Below are 22,055 nucleotides of genomic sequence, written 5' to 3' on the forward strand. Positions count from 1 at the left end.
CCGGCCATATTCCTGGCCGGCTGCGGGTAGCCTGGCCACCTTTGGGATCTCCCTAACCAAGGGGGCCCTCCACCCACGGGTCATACTGGCCGCTCGCCGTGGGTGATGCCACGATCATCGTGGCAACAGTGCCGCGCCAGACGGTGATGGCCGCCCCGTACGATGCACTGTGGCCAGGCGTGCACCGGGATTCGGGGGTGGTAGGCTTTTCTGTAGCCACGCCCCGTCTTGTCGTTGTTATGTGGGTGCAGACTCTGAGGGCAAGATCTTAGCCGCTTGCTGAGGGGCCGGCTCCTAGGAGTCGGCCTTCTCGTGGTCTTGTTTCTTAAATATTTCAGGGTTGGGCCGCCTTCGCGCAGCCAGTCTTGAGAGGTAGCCGGCTAGGGGAAGGCGGCCCCGTGTCTTGGATGCTTGGAGGCTTGATCGCTCCATAATTTTTCTGAAGTACCAGGAGAAGTCGGCTAGGCTACCCGTGGTCATTTACTCCGACAGTAAACAACCAGCACATAAACATGGCATGATGCACAACCAAGTATGATGCATGTCCATTTTAAAGAGTCATGACATGGCAAAGTGCAACAAGCAATACTACAAATTAAGTGGAGCTCAATATGCAACGGAGTTGCATATTGACAAAACACCACATTCAAAAATTCAGTTCGCTCTCGTTTATGCTACTCATCAATATTAAATGTTGGTTAACATGTCAACATGTGAAGCATAATAAAACTACCTATCTAGGTAAGTTTAAATGAGGACAGAACACCAAACAACAAGTCCGAAAAATACCCATATGCATATTTTGGGTTTGGTACTGTTCTGCCCTAAACCATATTTTAGAGTTGATAAACCTGCAAAATAAGTGCACCAAGTTAATATATTCATTTTTCTAGACAAGTTGCATGTAAAGTTTACTAAATTCTGAGTTACGGTTAATTAGGTATGAAATAAACCATTTTAACAAGTCATTTATGCAAATTAAATGCAAACAGCAATTTAAACATTTTAAACATGGACCAAAGTGGCATATTGTGAAACTAGATGAAATTCTAGACATTTTACATATTTAAATCATTTTAACCCCATCCACGGTTGTGGAGTTATTAAATGTATGAGCATGAGGGTTTTTCTATAAAACTGCAGTTCGATGGATAATGCTAAATTCGCAGACACTGGAAAAAACATAAGCTGGCCAAAACTGGCTGGGTCAATACTGCACAGGAGAGGAGTTGTTGGGGCTGCTCACCCATGGGTTGAGGCCCGACTAGAAGCAGAGGAGGTCTGGCACTGGCTGCGGGCCACAAAGGCAGATCGACGCGAGGTAGGGCGACTCAACGCGCTCAGGAGCACTGACCCCATCGATGCATGCGCATGGCTTGAGGTTGTGGTGCTCATCTCCTTCGAACAGAAGACGCAGTAGCGGGACTGCGATGGCGCTGGTGGCGGATGGAGCTTCTGCTCTGGCGACGCGGTGGTGCTGGGAATGGAAGGAGGTGCGGATCCGGGCACTATAACAGAGAGCGGCGATAGAGGGGATCCGGTGAGATAGTGGAAGCTTCAGCGAAAAGGAGATAGGGAAGGGAGCAGGTGCGGTGACGACAACCTATTGATGTTGTTCATCAGCGGGACAACAACGAGGGCGGAGCAAGGCGGCGGCATGGAGACACGGTGGAGGTCAGGGACGACTCATTGCAGGGGCATCTCCTCTCGATGCCAGTGGCTCAATGCAGAGCAAGAGGATGCAGGAACAGATGAAGCAGATGGCCGCAGGCACGGCGGCGGCTTGGACTCCGGTGGGGCTTGCTAGAGTCAAGGAGGAAGGGATCCAGTGGCGGCTCGCTTGCTCTGGCGAGGCTTGGAGCAGAGGAAGCTCCAGGAGGAGTCCGACAAGGTAAGGAGGAGGCCAGGGACGATGTGCTCGGGAGGTGGAGGGACAGATCAAGAAAGAGCTCGCCTGGGGACGTGCTTGAGCAGAGGGGATCGGGTGCTGGCTAGTTCAGACGCAGGTGGGCTCGGTGGATTTGGATCGGGTCAAGGTGGAGGCTGCCGGCTGGAGTGCTGCTGAAAACAAAGGAGAAATGGTGGCGGGATCGGGAGGTATCCCGCGGATGGAGGGAGGCTGTCGACTAGCTTGGTTGGTCAGGGAGGATCCCGAGGAAGGTGGAGACTAGTTGGCTGCGCGCGGAGGGGAATAGGGATAGGCTACAGTTTGATTTGATTTATCAAGTGGGTGGACCATATATAGAGAAATAAGATTGAGGTTGGACCCTTCGATCGTTATCGCGTGGTCGAGAATAAATGGCTAGGGGAGTCCAATAATGAACCGAAGATACTTTAGGGATGTTTGGGGATGATCCGAATCCAACGGTGATGACAGAGCGGATCGGGTTAGGGTAAGTTTTGGACACGCACGCGAGGGGGTTTGTGTACTGTTGCACAGAGACTCCGTCTTAGGCAAGAGAGGAAACAAAGATCCAAGTTGCAAGGGGTCTGAGAAGGGTCAACGGAGACAAATGGGAAGCGGCACTACAAGCAGATGCAACAAGCAAAATGAAACACACTACAACAAATACATAACTGGAAGGCTTCTGGAGCGTCGGTCTCGGGTCGTCACACAAGGCGCACACGAACTTGGCTTCAAGGAGAAGCCATAGGGCAAGTGCGGAGCGCCGCGGGCCCTAGCTGCCTAAGGCCTTGGTCGACGCGTGGCGATTGATGAGACATGGGCGTCTTCGCTTCCCCATGCTGCCTCAAAAACTGCTCTTTGGCTAACAAAAGGGCTGACGCCTACTATACAGCCTTCATTGCCCTTCTTTCCTCCTACTCCAGATCCCCTTCTCGTTTTGCCCAAAAACTCCAGATTCGTCGGACCTCCACTCCAAGCCCATGACCGATGGACACCGACAAGGCGAAGTCCTAGGCTATGACCGCGCGCTCACCCTCTTAGTTCGAGCCTGCCCTAAGTGCATCCACTGACGCCGAGGAGAAGCACCTCACCGCCGCGCTCCAAGTGACGACAGGCAGCAGCAATGAGGGGGGTGAGACGACACTCCGGGCTGGCTCCGCCAAGCCGGAAACCTTGGGCGGCACCATCTACCCCTTATTCTTGCACATCATCTTCACGGGGCCGGTTCCCCCTTTCTCTGACTTCTTCTATGCCGTTCTTCGCCAATACAAGCTCCACACCCTCCATCTTCACCCCAACTCTGTCCTCCTGTCAATCTTCGCTTTTTACCGCGAGGCATTTCTGGGGTTATGCCCTCTGTGGCGCTGCTCCGCCACTTCTTCTACCTTCAGGCTAAGGACGGCCAGTGTTTGGGGTGCGCCAACTTCGTCGCGGCCAACGACAACAACATGATCTCGCGGGCCGGGAAGAAGGTGGATGACTTCCGGAACAAGTGGATCTTCATGGGCATCAAGCGCTCCTACCCTCGGCTGGAGCTGCCAACCAGGCTGCCTACGCCCAACGAAGGATGGTCTCATGAGAAGCTCTCAGATCCCCGGGTGGGGCAGCTGATGGAGAAGATGGTGGCCGATTTGAAGCCGGATGACCCGAAGGCGGATAAGCTAACGGGAGCCATGATCGTCAAGGAGTTCCTAACGCAGCTCCTTGCTTCGCTACAGGCGCGCTCGCGGCCCTTTATTTAGGCTCAGGGGCGCGGAAGGCGACCTCCAGGTGTGCTTGGACAACTTGTCCGATGAGGAGCTGAGCAAGGCCGTGCGCCTCCTGCTCGGGAAGGATGAGGCTTGCCCCCCGGACACCCATCTTCCACTGTACAGTCGTCCCAACGGGGAGAAGATCGCCGACGCCATGTCGGTCTTTGACGAGTGCGGGCTTGTGTCTCTGAGCCTTCCCTGCCCCCAGGCTCCCCGGTGATGGTGTCCTCCGGCGAGTCCGACAAGGAGGAAGGGGTAGACTCGAGGAAACCCTGGAAGGTGCGGGCAAGACTTGCCCCCCGCGCCAGACCGACCTCCTCCGCGTCCTTTCTGACGACGACGATGCTAGTGAGCACACCTCCGAAGAAGCTGAAGCTGGGGGTCCGAAAGAAGGGTAGGTCATCGCTACTCTCCTGAGGCAATGCCTTTGCCTCGCCGCCTGCCTCCACCATTTTAGAGCTAGCCATGCGCCTGTCTGCCCCTGAGGGCACGACGTCTCCCCTGTCCGTGAAGCCTGCAGGCCTCGCGCTCCTAAAGAGGACGAGGGATTAAGTCGCCATGGACCAGTAAGCGCGCCATCTTGTCTTTTCTTCCTGCTCTTCTTGTAGTGTCTTGACATTTGCCTCCTGTGCGGCCAGGCCAATGCTGGCAGCGAAGAACAAGGAGGAGGGGGCCAAGGAAACCGAGGCCAAGAAGCTTGCCGCGACCATGCCACCTCCGACGCAGAAGGATGGGGCTGTCCCGCGTGCTCCCACGGCTGGGTCATCCTCCCGAGGGTCGGAGGCCCATCCTCAGGAGGAAACGATCTCTGCGGCCAGGCTGACTCTGGAGGCACTCGCCCTCAGCACTCTTGCTAAGGTTCTGAAGGCCTCGGAGCCCCCGCCCCTCTTTGCTGCTGCCACTTCAGCGATCCTGGCGCCGGCGCCGTTTCCTCCCTCGCCCATCACGCCACCGAATCGCGGCTCTTCTGTCGTGCCTGATGCTCTGGAGGAGGCTCTTTCCATGTTGAATTGGCTTCGTGATGACCTTCAGGGTGCTGACGGGCACTTGGCGTCGGGTCGCCTGGAGCTGATCTCAGGATGGCTCCGGGCCGACGCATCTGTCCGGGTGGCCTGGCGCTAGTCCGTGGCAGCCTCAGAGGAGGGCGAACGGGCCGCGGGCCTGGCCGCGGCCACCCGCGACATGGCGGTGAAGGATGCCGAGGCTGCCGGGGAGCGCTGCCGTGTGGCGGAGGCCGAGCTGAAGGTCCTCCGCGACAGGCAGGCCGACAAGGCTCGTCAGCACGAGACGCAGGAGGAGGAGCTGATGGCCTAGGAAGCTGTAGTCGCCGACCGTGACATTGAAGTGCAGCAAGCAGCACAAAGGCAGGCCGCGGAGCATGGCCGCTTAGAGAAGTTGAAGGAGGAGGTGGAGGCGGAGAAGGCCCAGCTGCAGACCAAGGCCAAAGTTCTCGCTGAGGGGGGCGCCGCTTTCGACTCCCTTGAGCACAGGTCCCGCAAGGCACTGCAGGATCTCTACGGGAGGGGGTTGAAGGAGCCGTTGGTGACTGCGCAGGAAGGCCCCGCTGAGCTACTCCCCTAGATTGTCATGGCACTCTATGGCATTGTCTTTCGGGTCGGCTCCATGGTGGAAGGAGAAGCCCGCGCGCTCTTCACCTCGGCTGTGACGCGCGTCTTCAGCCACCTCCATCTTCGCGATCCCAACTTTGACTTTGGTGCTTTGCATGACCCTGTGGACCCGGAGGATTGCACCGCCGCTGTCGAAGCCATGAAGGACCAGGTGGAGGCCCTATTGTGGAAGTTCATCGCTGTCGACCCCGCGATTGTGGTGATGGAGCCGCCGACCCCCTAGCCACAACTAATGGTATAGGCAACAGCCACATTGTCGACGACGGGGCACCCCTTGCGGGCGATGGCAGCACCCAAGGCTCGATGGTCCCGCTCCCCTCAATTTTATCTCTTGCAACATGTATCGTGCCTAATGGAGGCGTAAAAACTTATATGCTTTTTACCTTTACAAGAGAGTATGTTTTGTAATAATTTGCTAGGATTATGTGATTTCCTTCCCGTTTGCTTTAATGTTCTGCGTCGGTAGGACCCGGCCCCTTGCATACCTCAGCCATTGTTGGGTCGTCTGGATCGCCAGGACAAGACCAAGGGGTGAGGGGCTACGTGACCAGTTAGGCTCCTGAGTCGCGATGCTCAGGAGTGCCCCCCCCCCCCGACATAAAACCAACCATCGGAAAGGAGATGCATGAGTAGGCTTTAGCGTTCTTCGTTGGCAAGGCCCGGCCCTACGCATACCTCAGCAGCCGTTGGGTCGTCCGGATCACCCGGTACGAGACCAAGGCGTGTGGGCCTACGTGACTAGTTAGGCTCATGAGTCGCGACGCTCAGGAGTCTCCCTTGACGTACAAACAGACCTCCATACCTTTCCTCGCTGAGGTCCCGCTAGGGAGGGGCGCGCGAAGACCAGGTACGAGGGACCTGGCAGAGTGGCGTATGCCAGGCGTGACCTAAGCGTAGCCCCCGTGCCCAGACCCCTCGCGTGACTCTCCTGAAGGTAAAACGTTGCGGTCAGGATGCACACTGAGCCTGGCGGCTCATCGCGGTTACTGCGGCCATGGGGCCGCCCTCAGTTGTTTATCACTAGTGCGGAGCATGGCGCTTCCGCACTTGCATGGGCATAGCCGCTCCTCGACCATGTCGACTGCCAGCATGGAGCATGGTGCTTCCACTGGTGCGTGGGTGGGGGCTCCCTCTAAGTGGAGCCCCCAGGGCGTGTATAGCCCTTCCCTGACACGTGGCTTGCATGGCCGGGCTTGACGAGGTGTGTCTGGGCACTCGTGCACCAGCGCGAGACTCACAAGGCCCTATCTCAAGGTGGGTTGCGCCTGAACTTGATTTGGAACACTTTTGACGATCCTGCGAGATGGTTAGGCAACCTGTGCCGAATGAATCTCCTCAGGTTATCACATGAGAAGGCCAAACACCAACGACCCCAGGAGGTGATGTGAGCGGGGCTGGCCCATCAGACAGAGCTTAGTCGTTGGGTTTGTCGATGCTGTAGGGACGGACCCGAGCATAGACACCGTGCCCAGTCTTCTCATGCGAAAGTCCTAAAGAAAGACGACCAGCGCATGGCTCCCGTGGCGATGAGGCACCGGGTCACGCTCCCTTGCTCATCCGCCCGGATTAGCTCACGCAAGAACAAAACACCAAGGGCCATGGGAGGTGACGTGCACGGGAGCTGGCCCGCGAGCCAGAGCTCAGCCTCTTGGGTTTAACATTGCTGCAGGGACGGACCCAAGCATAGATGCCGTGCTAATCCTTAATCATCAGGTGGTCGCTGGTGGGTTTGCAAGGGCGTACGACGTTCATGGCAACGAAGTACCGGACAGGCAGATAATAATCATAAAGCGACTCATGAAAAGGGGTAGATCTAATTCTGATGGATGGAAACGATACATGCCATAGGGACAGACCCACGCGGCCTGGGGATGATGCAGCCCGAGGGGCGCCCCAACTGAATGACTAGAAGATGCAATAAATATAATTGTCACAGGGACAGACCCACGCAACCTAGGGATAGAGCAGCTCGAGGGGCGCCCCAAGCTGAATAAACCAGAAAATGTCACCTCGCACCGTTGCTGAAGAGATATTGGAGTAGTCGAAGACGCGTGCTCAAGTGGTCCCTCTTCACGGGCCACCTTGGCCTTGAACCTCAAGAGGCCCTGGAAACCCGGTAGGCTCATGAAGGACCGTCGACATCTTGGTTAAGACTGCCTGGTGCCTGGCCCCCTGAGCTGCCAGGGCAACCCACATGCGGCGCTCGAACGTAACCGTCGCGTTCGGCAGGCCGAAAGGCATGCGAACGTAGTTATCGGATTCGGGGTTCCGCAGACCCTTGAGAGGTTCTAAAACTAGGGTGCGTGCGAAGAACTCGTCCTACCCAATATGCCTGCTCGCTAATCCCACGGCCTAGCTCGACGAACCCAACGAACAAGAGACACAGTAGTTTACCTAGGTTCGGGCCACCTTGTGGTGTAAAACGCTACTCCTGTTTTGTGGTGGATTGGCCTCGAGGGGCTAAGGATGAACTCGTACAGTGGAGAATAACCTCAGGAGGAGAGGTGTTCTTGCGCTCGATGAGCTGGTGGGTGAGAGGATGATCTGGATGATCCATCCCCTTCTATGATGGTGGCTAAGTCCTATTTATAGTGGCCTTGGTCCGCTTCCCAAATGTAAGGCGGGAAGGGATCCTACAATAGCCAAATTCAAAGGGAGACAACTAGTACATGCTATGCTGACAAAAGTGGTCTTCGCCTGCAAAACCTTCCTGGTTGTGACGCTGTGGTGGGCTCTGCGGTGACCTCCATCCTGCCATCCTAGCAGTCTTGGTCTTGTTGCACCGAAATGGAAACATGTGCTTGATGCCTCGGGACTCCGCACCTGCACTTGCCTCCTTAGTGCCAAAGATGAAACTGGTACACTCCGCCCATTGGCGCCTGCCTAGCCTTGCTCGTCGTGGCTCACGTCATATGAACCTCGCGAGGTGCACCTTGCATTGATATGTGCACGCCTCTGGAGCCAGCCTGGTGAGGCTACCCTCCCAGGGAGGTCGTGGTGTCAACCGCCTCATAGGGCTTGGCCGCTCGCGAGGGTCTTGAGTTGTTGGTGCTGAAGCTGGGCCATACTGGACCGTTGGCAGAGCCATGCTGTTGGCTTCAGGCAGGCAAGTCTGGGTACCCCCACTCCCAGAACGCCGATAGTTGCCCCCGCGCCCAATACGCGCTTGTACTTGGCTTCGAGGCGAAGCCAAGGGGCAAGTGTGCAGCACCGCGGGCCCTAATCACCTACGGCCTTGGTGGACACGTGGTGACTGATGGGACGTGGGCGCCTCCGCTTCCCCATGGTACCTCGGCAACCGTCCTTGCATGCTAATAAGGCTGGCGCCCGCAACAGAGCCTTCATTTCCTTCCCTTCGTGTTGCTCCAGATACCCTTCTCGTTTTGCCCAAAAAACCTCCAGATCCACCGAAACTCATCCCAAATCCGCGCCCGATGGCTGCCGACAAGGTGAAAACCTGTGCCGCAGCTGGGTGCTAAGCCTTCGGCTGCGAGCCAGCCCTGAGCTTGTCCATCATTGCCGAGGAGAAGGACCTCGCCACCGCGCTCCAACTGACGGTCGACAACAACAACGAGGGGGGAGAGACAGCGCTCCGGGCCGGCTTTGTCAAGCTAGAGACCTTGGGCGGCATGTTCTACCCCTTCGTCCAGCACAGCGTCTCCGCGGGGCTGGTCCCCCTTTCTCCCACTTCTTCTACGCCATTCTTCGTCACTACAAGCTCCACGTCATCCATCTCGGCTGTGATGCGCGTGTTCAGCCACCTTCATCTTCGTGACCCCAACTTCAACTTTGGAGCTTTGCTTGAGCCTGTGGACCTGGAGCACTGCACTGCCACTGCCAAAGCCGTGAAGGACAAGGTGGAGGCCCTGCTGGAGAAGTTCTTTGCAATCGACCCTCCGGCCACGATAGATAGCACCGCTGACCCTACAGCCACGGCTGAAATTGTCGGGCGACGGCAAAATTGTCAATCATGGGGCACTACTTGTGGGCGATTGCAGCGCCCAAGGCTAGAAAAGTAGCTCGGTGGTAGCGCTCCCCTCTATTTTATTCCCTACAACATGCATCATTCCTCGTGGAGGCGTAAAAAACTCATATGCTTGGCGTCTTTAAGAGACAATATGTATTGTAATAATTTGCAAGGATTTTGTGATTTCCTCCCCATTTGCCTTAATGTTATGCGTTGGCAGGGCCCAACCCCGCGCGTACCTCAGCCACCGTTGGGTTATCCGGATCACCAGGATGAGACCAAGGAGTGAGGCGCTATGTGACTAGTTAGGATCCGGAGTTGCGATGCTCAGGAGTCTCCCTTGACGTACGAACAACCCTAGGGAAGGAGATGCAAGAGTAGGCTTTAGAGTTCTGCGTCAGCAGGGCCCGGCCCTGCGCGTACGTCAGCCGCTATCGGGTCGTCCGGATCGCCAGGACGAGACCAAGGGGTGAGGGGCGACGTGACTAGTTAGGCTCCTGAGTCGTGATGCTCAGGAGTCCCCCTTGACATACGAACGAACCTTCATACCATTCCTCACAGAGGTCCCACTCGGTAGGGGCACGCGACGACCAGGTCCGAGGGACCTGGCAGGGCGGTGTACGCTAGGCGAGACCTAAGCATAGCGCCCGGCCCCAGCCCCATCGCGCGACTCTCTCGAAGGGAAAGTGTTGCGGTGAGGCTGAACACTGAGCCCGGTGGCTCCCTCCGGTTATTGCGGCCCTGGGGCTACCCTTTGTTGTTTATCACCAGCGCGGAGGATGGCACTTCTGCACTCGCACGGGCATAGCCGCTCCTCGACCATGTTGACTGCCAGCGCAGAGCATGGTGCTTCCACTGGTGCGTGGGTGGGGGCTCCCTCAAAGTGGAGCCCCCGAGGTGTGTACAACACCGCCCTTGTCGGCGTCCTGGGAACATGGGTCCCTAGAGTTGCCTGCCTACGTCCCATGGCGTGGCTCCGCCAGCGGCCCCGTACGGCTCATCTTCACCAGCAAACACTCAAGACCCTCGCGAGGCGAATGACGCAAGACCTCCTCGGGGGCGACCTCACCAGGCTGGCTTGCGAGGGGCGGAGAGATCAAGGCAAGGGGCACCTCGCGAGGTTCTTGTGACGCAGGCCATGATGACTGGGCCAGCCGTGCGCCAGCTAGCATAGTGTCCTTGCTTCCTCTTTGGTGTTGAAGAGGAAAGCGCAAGAAGGAGTCCTGAGGCATCAGGCGAAGGTTTCCATATTAGTGCAACGAGATCAAGACCAACAGGACGGCGTCACAGCCAGAGCCTTTGGTAGACGAAGACCACCTTTAGTCAAGATAACTTGTACTAGTTGTCTCCCTTCAAATTTGGCCGTTGTGGCATCCCTTCCCGCCAGCATTTGGGAAGAGGACCAGGCCCTCTATAAAGAGGGCTAGCCACCACAGTAGGAGGCAACTGATCCGAGGCCATTCAGATCATCCTCATCCACACAAACTCACCAAGCACAAGAGCACCTCTCCTCAGGAGGTTGTTCTTCCCTTGTAACTATTCATCCTCAGCCCAAGAGACAATCCACCAGTGAGGCCCCAAGACCGATGCTTCAAATGCCTTCGATGTTTTTTGAGATTCGTCGTGTGATTTGTTTGGTTCGTTGCATTCATTTTTGCATCATGTGCATTGCATCATGTCATCTTGCAACCTTTTTAAAACTCAACTAAATAAATTGTATGGGTCTTTGATCCATTTAAATCGAGGGAAATTCACATGGTAAAATTCTCTTTAAAACATGGTAAATTGTATGGAGCTACAATGAACATTACACTAATTGGAATTAACCATAACACACTTGCAAGATATTCCATGCCTTTGTTATCTCAATTCTTGGTCTCCAACTTTGCCCATAAATTCTTTCATCACTTTCCGGAGCTCCACCAAAAATCTCAACATTTTGGCCACTCCTAAACCTTGTCCTCGTTCAAACCATTTGAATTAAATATTCAAAAGAGTTTGAATTTAAATCTTGCACTCATGGTCAATCCAATTTTGTCGGAACAAGCACATTTTTGTGAGTCCGGAAAATAATCCCTATGCCGAAGTTCCTTCTCTACCATTTTATTTTCTCTCTTTTCTCTCTTCCTATTTCTTTGTTTGGGAAATAAAGAAGAGATGAGAGTGGGAGTGGAGAGCCCGGCAGCCTCCCTCTCCTCTGGGCCAGCCAGCCAGGCCACCCTGCTCCCCTCAGCCCACTAGAGGCTCAGCCGGCACCCTCAACCCTAGGACGATCGACCCCCTCCCTTTCCCTCGATCCCTTCCTCTAGTGCCGCCATCTCTCCCAATTGATCCCTTCCTTCTCCCGCTCGCTTGCCTCCTACGCCGCCTTCATAGCATGCAGCAAGGTAGCGCTTCGCGCCTGATCCCTCCTCTCGCTTGAGCCGCCCTCTAGCCGCGGGACAGCGTCGCCGTCCCACTGTCGGAGCTCCATCCCGCCGCCTTGCCGTCTCCGTTCTGGCCGTCGCCGCCAATTTCTCTGCCACCCCTGGCGTGGTCTGCTCCTCCCCCCCGTGTCTCCTTCTCGCTGGAGCGTACCACCACCGCCAACGCCGCCGAGCTCCACCAAGACGCCGACGCGCCCTTCTTCCATGCCTTCCCCTGTGCCGGAGCAAGCCGCCACCGCCGTCCAGGATGCAGCGTCATCACCACACATCGCCCTTGTTTTCCTTCGCTGGGAGGGTGGCTGCAGCCTCCTCGACCCGGTTCCACACCGGCTAGCCGCCTGCACGCCAAGTCCTCCGCGTCATTGAGCCCGACGCCTCTCGTTTGTTGCTACTGCTAGACCTTGGCCGCCCTCAACCCCCTGGATCCGTCAAGTCTGGTACAGGAAACACAAAGATGGAAGACTACTGTGGACGTGTGCCCAGTACCACTCGGATTCGTCAAGACCGACAAGATCAGCTACGTGTATGCAAGACCCATACTTGGACCGCCAAGCATCTACTCCAGGATATTTCTCCAAGTACCACGACGGTCATCACTCGCCAAGTACCACTACCAATGCCTCTAGATTCGCCAAGTACACCACCGGCAAAACCACACGGATGCTCGGACGAGTACTGAACGAAACACCAAGTACCACGACAACCATCGATGTGTACCCCTACACCGCACCGAAACGCCGAGTTCCTCGCCGTGACCCTCGAACATCTACAGAAACTGGTGCGACTATGAACGTGAATGACTAGTGTTGACCCCAAGTTACTCAGATTCGTCAAGTCCCTCTACGAAATGTGAACCACTACTTCCTCTACCTTGGCCCCTAGAAACCTCGGATGTGTCAAGTCCCTCTCCGAGACGTGTACCACTACTTCCACTATGACCCATCAACATCTACATCGCTTTGAACTCGGTCCACCTCAAAACACATGCTTCGAAGGTATAACCGCCAAGTCGACCCATGAACGAATGCATGTGTGATCTATGAGATACTCGTGCTTGCACCGTGCTCGAATTGTCGCTTGCACGTTGTTCCTCGTGTGCCATGCTGTCTAGCCGTGGGAACCCGGTATCTGGGATCACCCCACCATCCTTGCATGACTCACTCCGCACACTTGTTCTTTTGCACCGGTATCTCAATGAGTTGCCGGAACATCGGAATGTTGCCGTGACATCATTTCCTTTGTCATTGCCGTGGCACCCCATTCTTTCCGCTGTTGCGACAAAATGCTCCACATCTTATAACATGCGAACATCATCTTAAAAATTGCATATAACTTGCATATGTCATCCGCATCATGATAACAACATTTAAAATTTTTAAATTGTTGTTTGCCTTAAATTGCTAAATACATATGGGGATTTTCCGGAAATGTCATTTGTTGTTTCCGGCCTCATTTAAATTTGCCTAGATAGGTAGTTCTGTTATGCTTCACCCCTTGCCATGTTTAATAACATTTAATTTTGTTGAGTAGCATAAATGGGACAGAACTAAATAAGTCCTGTGGTGTTTCATCAATATGCAACTCGTTGCATATTGAACTCCACTTCATTTGTAGCATTGATTGTTGTAGTTTGCCATGCCATGCCTCATTAAAATGGACATGCATCATACTTGATTGTGCATCATGCCATGTTTATGCTTGTTGGTTTACCATGTTGTTTGCTTCTTTCCGGTGTTGCTTCTTCTTGATAGTTCCGGTAACGTTGCGTTTGTGAGGATCTGTTTGACTACGTCTGTCGGTGTCAAACCCGGCGGATCTCGGGTAGGGGGTCCCGAACTATGCGTCTAAGGTGGATGGTAATAGGAGGCAGGGGACACGATGTTTTACCCAGTTTCGGGCCCTCTTGATGGAGGTAAAACCTACATCCTGCTTGATTATTCTTGATAATATGAGTAGTACAAGAGTAGATCTACCACGAGATCACAGAGGCTAAACCCTAGAAGCTAGCCTATGGTATGATTGTATGTTGTCCTACGGACTAAAACCCTCTGGTTTATATAGCCTCGGATTCCTTTCTCCACATCTCGGCATTTATTGTCGTATGTGAGGACTTCCTCCGCATTACCTCTGACTTCGGCTTGTGGCTCAGGACCTTTGATGTGAAGGCGAAGACAGTCGAGGGGTAGTATGCAACGTGCGGGGGTGCATTAATAAGCAAGATTGCCGGAGCTCCATGGCCAAAAGGTTCCTTTCTAGAGGTGTCCGGATTATGGCAACGGGAGTGGTTCTACATCACCGCTCCCAGAAGTGCCAAGTGGGTAGCTTCCCATGCCTTTCGCTCGGGCCCTCCACCACAACTGATGTCATGAATCTGCAGGGGGCTGAGCTGGGGTCTAGCCAAGGATGTGCCCATAATACAGAGCCGCATACGGGATATCTTCGAGGGAGATTTTAGTTTGGTTATGGTAGTGCAAGTCATGCTGGTTCGTGAAGTCCAGCCTTGCAAACTTCGGGCCCTCCACTTGTGGGAATTCAACCCAGAAGGACCGCGCGCTATTCAAAATTTCCTCGGCCTGACGCACGAGGAGATGTACAAGTCGTTCTTCGGACCCCAAATAGAGTGTCCGGACACTTTCGAGGATGTGGGCCTGAGCAGCAACCGCACCGCGGCCCAAGTAAGTAATCCTCTAGCCGAACACACTGTCTTTCACTTATCATGACGTCATTATGAAGAACCGCCTTTTGACCAGGACTAGATAACAAAGGAGAAGATGATCCGGTGTTCGGCCCCCCTTCCCGAAGGCTTGGACAATCTGGTGCTGGAAAAGATGCTCGAGCAAGCACGTTGTCTGGTGCCCTCAAAGGAAGATGATGGGGGGAATAAAGAGGGCAAAAGCGGGCCCCCACCTCTACCTATTCCAATCGAGGGAACAGGCGCCTCCGTGAGGGAGGATAACCAAGGGAAGGAATCTGACATTCCCTCGCCCTGGGGGAGGAAGAGGACTACCTCTGATGACCCGGAAACCAAGGTTTCCAAACGGGAGAAGAAAACTCCACCAGAGGGTCCCGCCTCGGAGGGTGCTTTTACCGCACAAAGTCTGTGCGGGGATCAGCCTTCTAACGAGTTGTAAGTAATCAGAAAGTACTTAATAGTGAAGATATACTACCTTACTTCTGAGGAAGATAACCGAAGCATCTATCTTGCAGTTCGGATCTGAGCCCTTCTCAGTAGAGCTCGTCTTCGGGGGATCTTCTTCCGGAGATGATGGAGAGCGAAACGCCTCCTCCGGACTCCCTGGCTCAAGAAGCGGCGACCTTGAAGTGTCGTCACGGAGAGTTTCTCCGGATTCGGCAAGGCCAGAAGGTAATCCCATGGTCACCCAAAGCCCTCAGTGTCTGGCTCTTGAAGAGAGAAATCAAAAGAGTACATCACCACTTGGTATGCGGTCGGATGTACTGAAGGGTCTGCTAGAGCGAGTGACTATCTCAGAAGAGCATCGTACATTAATGTGTATGGTGATTGAAAGGATTTTGTCCGCCGAAAACGGGTTGCATGAAGCCTTTATGAGTCTACTGACGGGCTTTGAGGTACGTGGAATGATATGCGTTTGTCGTAGTACCGCACATTTTTAAGTTCGCCCTGTGTAGATAGTAGCCCCTGAGACTCTGGTTGTTGTCGAGAACGGCGGCTAACGGAGGATCGTAGTCCCCGGAAATGACCAGACTGCCATTATGTGCAGGTGTCTGAAGCTCCGGTGGCTAGCCGGACCGATGGGGTTGCCGAATTAAAACGGCGACTGGATGCGGCGGATGCCGACATCGAGCTTGTTAACAAGCGGCTTGACGAGGCACAGGGTAGGTGATATTTATACTGAATGTCACATAGTAAGAGAAGCGTGATGCCAGTATCTTTAATATGTTGTGACTGCAGATGGAGCTGCCACCGTGGAGGCCCTGCGGGCGGAGCTTGCCCGAGCCAAGGAGCAAGCAAGGAGTAGTAATGCGGCCACTTTGAAGGCGGCCTAAGAGTTGAAAGCTGAGAAGGCCGCTCAGAGCGAGAGCAAAGAGAAAATGGCCAAAATGGCTGTGAAGTTAAAAGACACTGCCGACCGCTGCCAGTTTCTTGAAGAAAAAAACCGGGCGAAGGCTACGGACCTTGAAAAGGCCACAATGGCGACCAAAGACACACGCTCTGCAATGAGAGCGAAGAAGGAGGAACTGTGTGAAGCCGGGGACATTGTGGCTGGGAAGCCCTTTATGCTGCGGAGGAAGTTCGGCGATCCGTGGTATGCCCCTCTGGATCGGCTGTGGAGTTCGGCCGACGCATATCTGGACTTAGCGGCGAGCGCTGTCGATGCGGCCAAATACTTCTGAAATCAGACAGATCGTGAAGTGGACAAGCTGTTCTGGTCGCAATTTAACGTTCCAGAGCATCCGCTTCCATTGACTGATCAGCTTGCCGAATGGGCCGAACTCAATAGATTGTCCGGACTCGCCATGAGGTCTGTCGTGGATCATCTGTGGCCGGAAAGGCCAAAGCCGAACAATTATTTTAGCTTGGTGTAGCAGTTCCTTGGTGCGGTGCCACGCATTAATGCGATGAAGAGGTCGGCGTGCATAGAAGGCTCGCGGATGGCCCTTGCCCGTGTCAAAACATAATGGGTGGAGATGGATGCCACCACTGTCGCGGCACAGGGTTCGGCCATAGGCCGAGTGGCTGCCGAGCACTATTTTGAAGAAGTTCTTGAGGGCGCTCGTACGATAGAGGCCCAGTGCTCGAAGAATGTTATGTTTGAGTGACATGTATTCCCATTGTAAAAACAACGTTTTATTGAATTTATCAAGGCTGTATTTATACTTTTGCCCAAAAGTGTTGTGATGCCTCTTGTGCGGCCGTTTATGTATGCATGTGTATAACCTGAAAGATTGCAGTCGTCGGCTTCAGCCCCCACGCATATAATGCGGGGGTGTTCGCAGAAGACGCGTATTCACACTTAATCCAACTTCTTGGTCCTAATAAGGATGTGATAGCGCAGCGAACTAGGCAACCGGACTATAATGCTTTAACACTTTCACTTAGCCATAGGAGTTTGACAGTGGGGCTACTATATAGCCCCTGGTGGCTCCGCACTCGTTCGGAATCGGGGTGCGTACATGCCTGGCCGGGAAACGGCCCTTCATCAATGTGGAGGAATCCCAAAGATTCGAATAGGTCATCGAGTGGTTGACCAGTCTCACGCTATATCATGGCAGTCAGTTTTCAGCTTTCTCTACTAAGGTGCTCGTCCGGATGAACCCGGGCACAATCGCAGTAGTTCTCCTGGTGCCGCCTTAGCCGATAGAGCGGAACGTAAGGCAGCAAAACACAGGAGTCGGGCAAACCCAACATTTAACCAAAGACATGACTCGGAGCTGATCCATATAAGGCCAAACTCGCTATGCCAAACACTCCCTAAGGTATTCGGTCTTTATGGTGTAAACCGGGTCTAAACAGTACCCTTTGTAATAAGCCCCTGGTGTCCAGGTACTTGCATTATTCTGGCGTGGCCACATGCCAAGACGTCAGCATCCTTCTCGGTTGTAATGAGAATCTGAGGGATGTAAATCAACAAGAGACAGTAAAAAAGGTTTACGCAGGGTCTTAATCTACAAAGAATCCTTGGAACGGGTCCTTGCTGCACGGCTACACCTGTGTCTCCGTTGTGCCGTATCCTGGACGGGTGTAGCACGATGGTCATCTGAAAAAGAGAGGAACTTAATTGAAAAGTTGCCGTGCAAAAGTTAAGTTATACTAAATAAACAATATATAGTTGAAAATGAGTAAAGGTGAGCCCTATTGCCACTTTTGCGCGCGTGTTGAGCGCCTTGTATTGTAATAGGGGTATAGCCATCAAACCTGTGTTAATTACATATAGCTGAGCCGGACTCGTCTAGCCGTGTCCGTGGTCCTAACGACCTGTCAAATGCTTGAGTTGGTGAGACCGTTTAGTGTGCGGCGGCCAAGGCGGCCGCACTGTCTTCGGCGTGCAAGGAGTGCTCAATATTTCCTTTTACTGTAATGATGCCGCGTGGACCGGACATAGTGAGCTTGAGGGCAGCATAATGCGGTATTGCGTTAAAGCGAGCGAAAGCTTCGCGTCCGAGTAGTGATTGATAGCCACTTTGGAACGGAGCGACATGGAAAGTTAAATTTTCGCTGCGGATGTTATCGGGGAAGCCGAATATAACCTCTAGTAGTCGGGAGCCCCTGCAGTGAGCCTCTGGGCTTGGTGTTACTCCTTTAAAGGTAGCCTTGCTGTGGCAAATTTTTGTTGTGTCTATCCCCATTTTGCGGACTGTGTCCTGATATATCAGATCTAAACTGCTGCTGCCATCCATCAGGACTCGGGTGAAGTGGTATCCGTCAATTATTGGATCTAATACGAAGGCAGCCCATCCTGCATGTCGGATACCTGCCAAGTAATCCCAATGGTCAAAGGTGATCGGTTGGGACGACCAGTGGCGGAGCTCCGCGGTGATAGGCCCTAGGGCATGTTCCTCTAAAGGTGCCGCTTTGTTTCTCCCTTTTATCACGTGAAACACATTGACTGTTTTGACTTTTGGTGGGAATTTCCTCTATTCCCCTATGCTTTGCTTGCGAGGCTTGTCCTCGTCTTCACTTAGTGTATCCTGCCCCTCGTGTTCGGCGTTGAGCTTGCCGGACTGTTTGAAGACCCAACATTCTTTGTGGGTATGATTTGCAGGCTTATCAGGGGTGCTATGGATCTGACATATTTGGTCCAAAATTTTGTTTAGGCTGGACAATTCGTCTCTGTTGCCTTTGGAGGGCGGCTTCTGTTGCCCTGGCCGAGAGCTTCTAAATCCGGCGTTTCTCGTCGTGCTCTTCGGGCTGTCTTCTTTATTCCGGCGCTTATTCTTTCTGCGTCATGATTTCCCGTTTCCATCCCTGACTTCGGATGTACTTGGGTCGCTGGTGCTGTATCGGGCTAACCAGCTGTCCTCGCCTGCAAAAAACGGGTCATGAGGCTTGTTAATGCTGCCATTGTTCTCGGCTTTTCTTAACCGAGGTGTCTGGCAAGCCATGCGTCTCGAACGCTATGCTTGAAGGCTGCTAAGGCTTCGGCGTCCGGATAGTCAACTATTTGGTGCTTTTTAGTGAGGAACCTCTTCCAAAGTTTTCGGGGTGACTCACCGGGCTGTTGAGTTATATGACTTAAATCGTCTACATCCGGTGGTCAGACATATGTCCCTTGAAAATTTGCCTGAAAGGCGTCTTCGAGCTCTTCCCAGCTTCCGATGGAGTTTTCGGGGAGGCTTTTAAGCAAGTGCCGAGCTGGCCCTTTGAGCTTGAGGGGTAAGTACTTGATGGCGTGGAGATCATCTCCTCGAGCCATATGGATATGGAGGATGTAGTCCTCAATCCAGACCCCAGTGTCTGTTGTTCCGTCGTACGCCTCTATGTTTACGGGTTTGAATCCCTCTAGAAATTCATGATCCAACACCTCGTCAGTGAAACATAGAGGGTGTGCGGCACCCCTGTATTTGGGTGTACCGTGATGTTCGAATATTTGTTGTGTTGCATTGTATGTTGGAGCGCGCCTGCGTGGTCCATAGATGGATCTGGTTGCGCCGTCCTTTTGATGCGAGCCCTTACGCGGATCGCGTACTGGTTTATGTGCAGCGTCGATTGCCACTTTATGTTGGCTATGAGGTCCTCTATCCGACCAGATGGCCATTTTATTTTTTAATTGTGGAGGATCTAAGGCCTCCTCATCAAACTCAGGTAGCAACTTTCGCTTCGGATAGCTCTTGGTGTGGCGATTACTGCCGTATTTCGCTGCAGTGTTGAGTACTTCACTCCATTTGATTTTGAATGTGTCTTGTGCAGCCTTGAGCCTTTGCTTCTGTTTTTTCAGACTCCTCGCCATGGCAACAAGCCTTTGGTGGTCATTATGTTGCTCCTGGCGCCTGTCCGGTGTGATGTCGTCCGGACTGTTATCTTCGATGGGGTTGAGTTGTTCGGCTTGATTTTCCGTGCTGCCGTGGTCGGGCAATGGTTCACCCTGCTCTAACGCTGGGTCTATGTGATCGTTATTTCTGCCGAGGCGGGATTTGGAGCGGCGTTTACGCCACCGCTTTGACTGCTTCTCGAGGGAACAACCCTTCGCTGCGTCCTTCCATTCCTCGTCGTTATTTTCTTTAGGTGTGTCCACCATGTATACGTCATGTGATGAAGTGGGTGTCCAGTGCCCTGTGGGCAGTGGTTCCTCTTCGCCAACCGCATCATCGTCCATACCGTCGATGCCTTTGGAGTCGAAGTTGAGCATGTCAGTTAAGTCATCGATAGTGGCTACTAAGTGGGTGGTGGGTGGGCGGCGAATTTCTTCGTCATCCACATCCCAATCCTGCCAGACGTAGTTCGGCCAGGACTCTCCTGACAAGGAGAGAGACCTTAATGAGTTTGGTATGTCGCCAAAGGGTGAGTGCTGAAAAATATCTGCGGAGGTAAACTCCATGATCGGCGCCCAATCGGATTCGACAGGAACGGGCGCAGGCGGTTCGGAATCCGTGTCCGGAGAAGGGTCCGGCCATTTGGCAACACGACCCTCGTGAAGGGTAAGGTCGATATTTGGCTCGATCGCTGCGAAGGATACGGCCTCCGTGGCGGGGTCTATCCACACGTTCATGGATGGCGCAACTGGCTCCGAATTGAGAGTCGGAGCGGCTGCCAGTGCGATCTCTTGAATACGGTCTGATGGTAGAGCTAAATCGTACTCATCGTGACCGCGTGGCGCACAAGGCAGGGGCTCGAATCCGTCGAGGATCAAGTCTCCGCGGATATCGGCCATGTAGTTTAAGCTTCCAAACCTGACCTGGTGGCCAGGGGCGTAACTTTTGATCTGCTCCAGATGGCCAAGCGAGTTGGCCCGCAGTGCAAAGCCGCTGAACACAAAGATCCGTTCGGGGAGAAAAGTCTCACCTGGACTGCATCGCTATCGATGATAGAAGGAGCCATCAAGCCTAACGGTGATGACATAGAGGAACTCTCAATGAAAGCACCAATGTCGGTGTCAAAACCGGCGGATCTCGAGTAGGGGGTCCCGAACTGTGCGTCTAAGGCGGATGGTAACGGGAGGCAGGGGAAACGATGTTTAACCAGGTTCGAGCCCTCTTGATGGAGGTAAAACCCTACGTCCTGCTTGATTTATTCTTCATGATATGAGTATTACAAGAGTTGATATACCACGAGATCGGAGAGGCTAAACCCTAGAAGCTAGCCTATGGTATGATTGTATGTTGTCCTATGGACTAAAACCCTCCGGTTTATATAGACACTGGAGGGGGCTAGGGTTACACAAGGTCGGTTACAAAGGAGGAGATATACATATCCGTATTGCCTAGCATGCCTTCCACGCCAAGTAGAGTCCCATCCGGACACGAGACGAAGTCTTCGATCTTGTATGTTCATAGTCCAACAGTCCGGTCAAAGGATATAGTCCGGCTGTCCGGAGACCCCCTAATCCAGGACTCCCTCAGTTGCCAAGGCAGCCGTGCGGTCTTACGCGCGCAAGGAGCTCTCAATATTTCCATTTAGTGTAATTATGCCACGTGGACCGGGCATTTTAAGCATGAGGGAAGCATAATGCGGTATTGCGTTAAAGCGAGCGAAAGCTTCGCGTCCGAGTAGTGCTCGATAGCCACTTTGGAACGGAGCGATGTGGAAGGTTAAATTTTCGCTGTGGAAGTTATAGGGGAAGCCGAATATAACTTCTAGTAGTAGGGAGCCCTTGCAATGGGATTCTGGGCCTGGCGTTACTCCTTTAAAGGTAGTATTGCTATGGCTAATTTTTGTTGGGTATATCCCCATTTTGCAGACTGTGTCCTGATATATCAGGTTTAAACTACTGCCGCCGTCCATCAGGACTCGTATGAAGTGGTATCCCTCAATTATTGGGTCTAACACCAAGGCAGCCCATCCTGCATGTCGGATACTTTCCGAATAATCCCGATGGTCTAAGGTGATCGGTTGGGACGACCAGTGGCAGAACCCCGCTGTGATACGCCCTGGGACATGTGTCTCTAGGAGTGTCGCTTTGTTTCTCCCCTTTGTCACGTGTAACACGTTTACTGTTTTAACTTCTGATGGGAATTTCTTTTGTTCCCCAGTGCTTTGCTTGCGAGGTTCGTCCTCGTCTTCGCTTGGTGTATCCTGCCCCTTGTGTTCGGCATTGAGCTTGCCAGACTGCTTGAAGACCCAACATTCTCTATGGGTATGATTTGCAGGTTTATCGGGGGTGCTATGGATCTGACATATTTTGTCCAGAATCTTGTTTAGGCTGGACAGTTCGTCTTTGTTGCCTTTGGAGGGCAGCTTTT

Source organism: Triticum aestivum, chromosome 3A (genome assembly GCF_018294505.1).
Source record: "Triticum aestivum cultivar Chinese Spring chromosome 3A, IWGSC CS RefSeq v2.1, whole genome shotgun sequence".
NCBI classification, from domain to species: Eukaryota; Viridiplantae; Streptophyta; class Magnoliopsida; order Poales; family Poaceae; genus Triticum; species Triticum aestivum.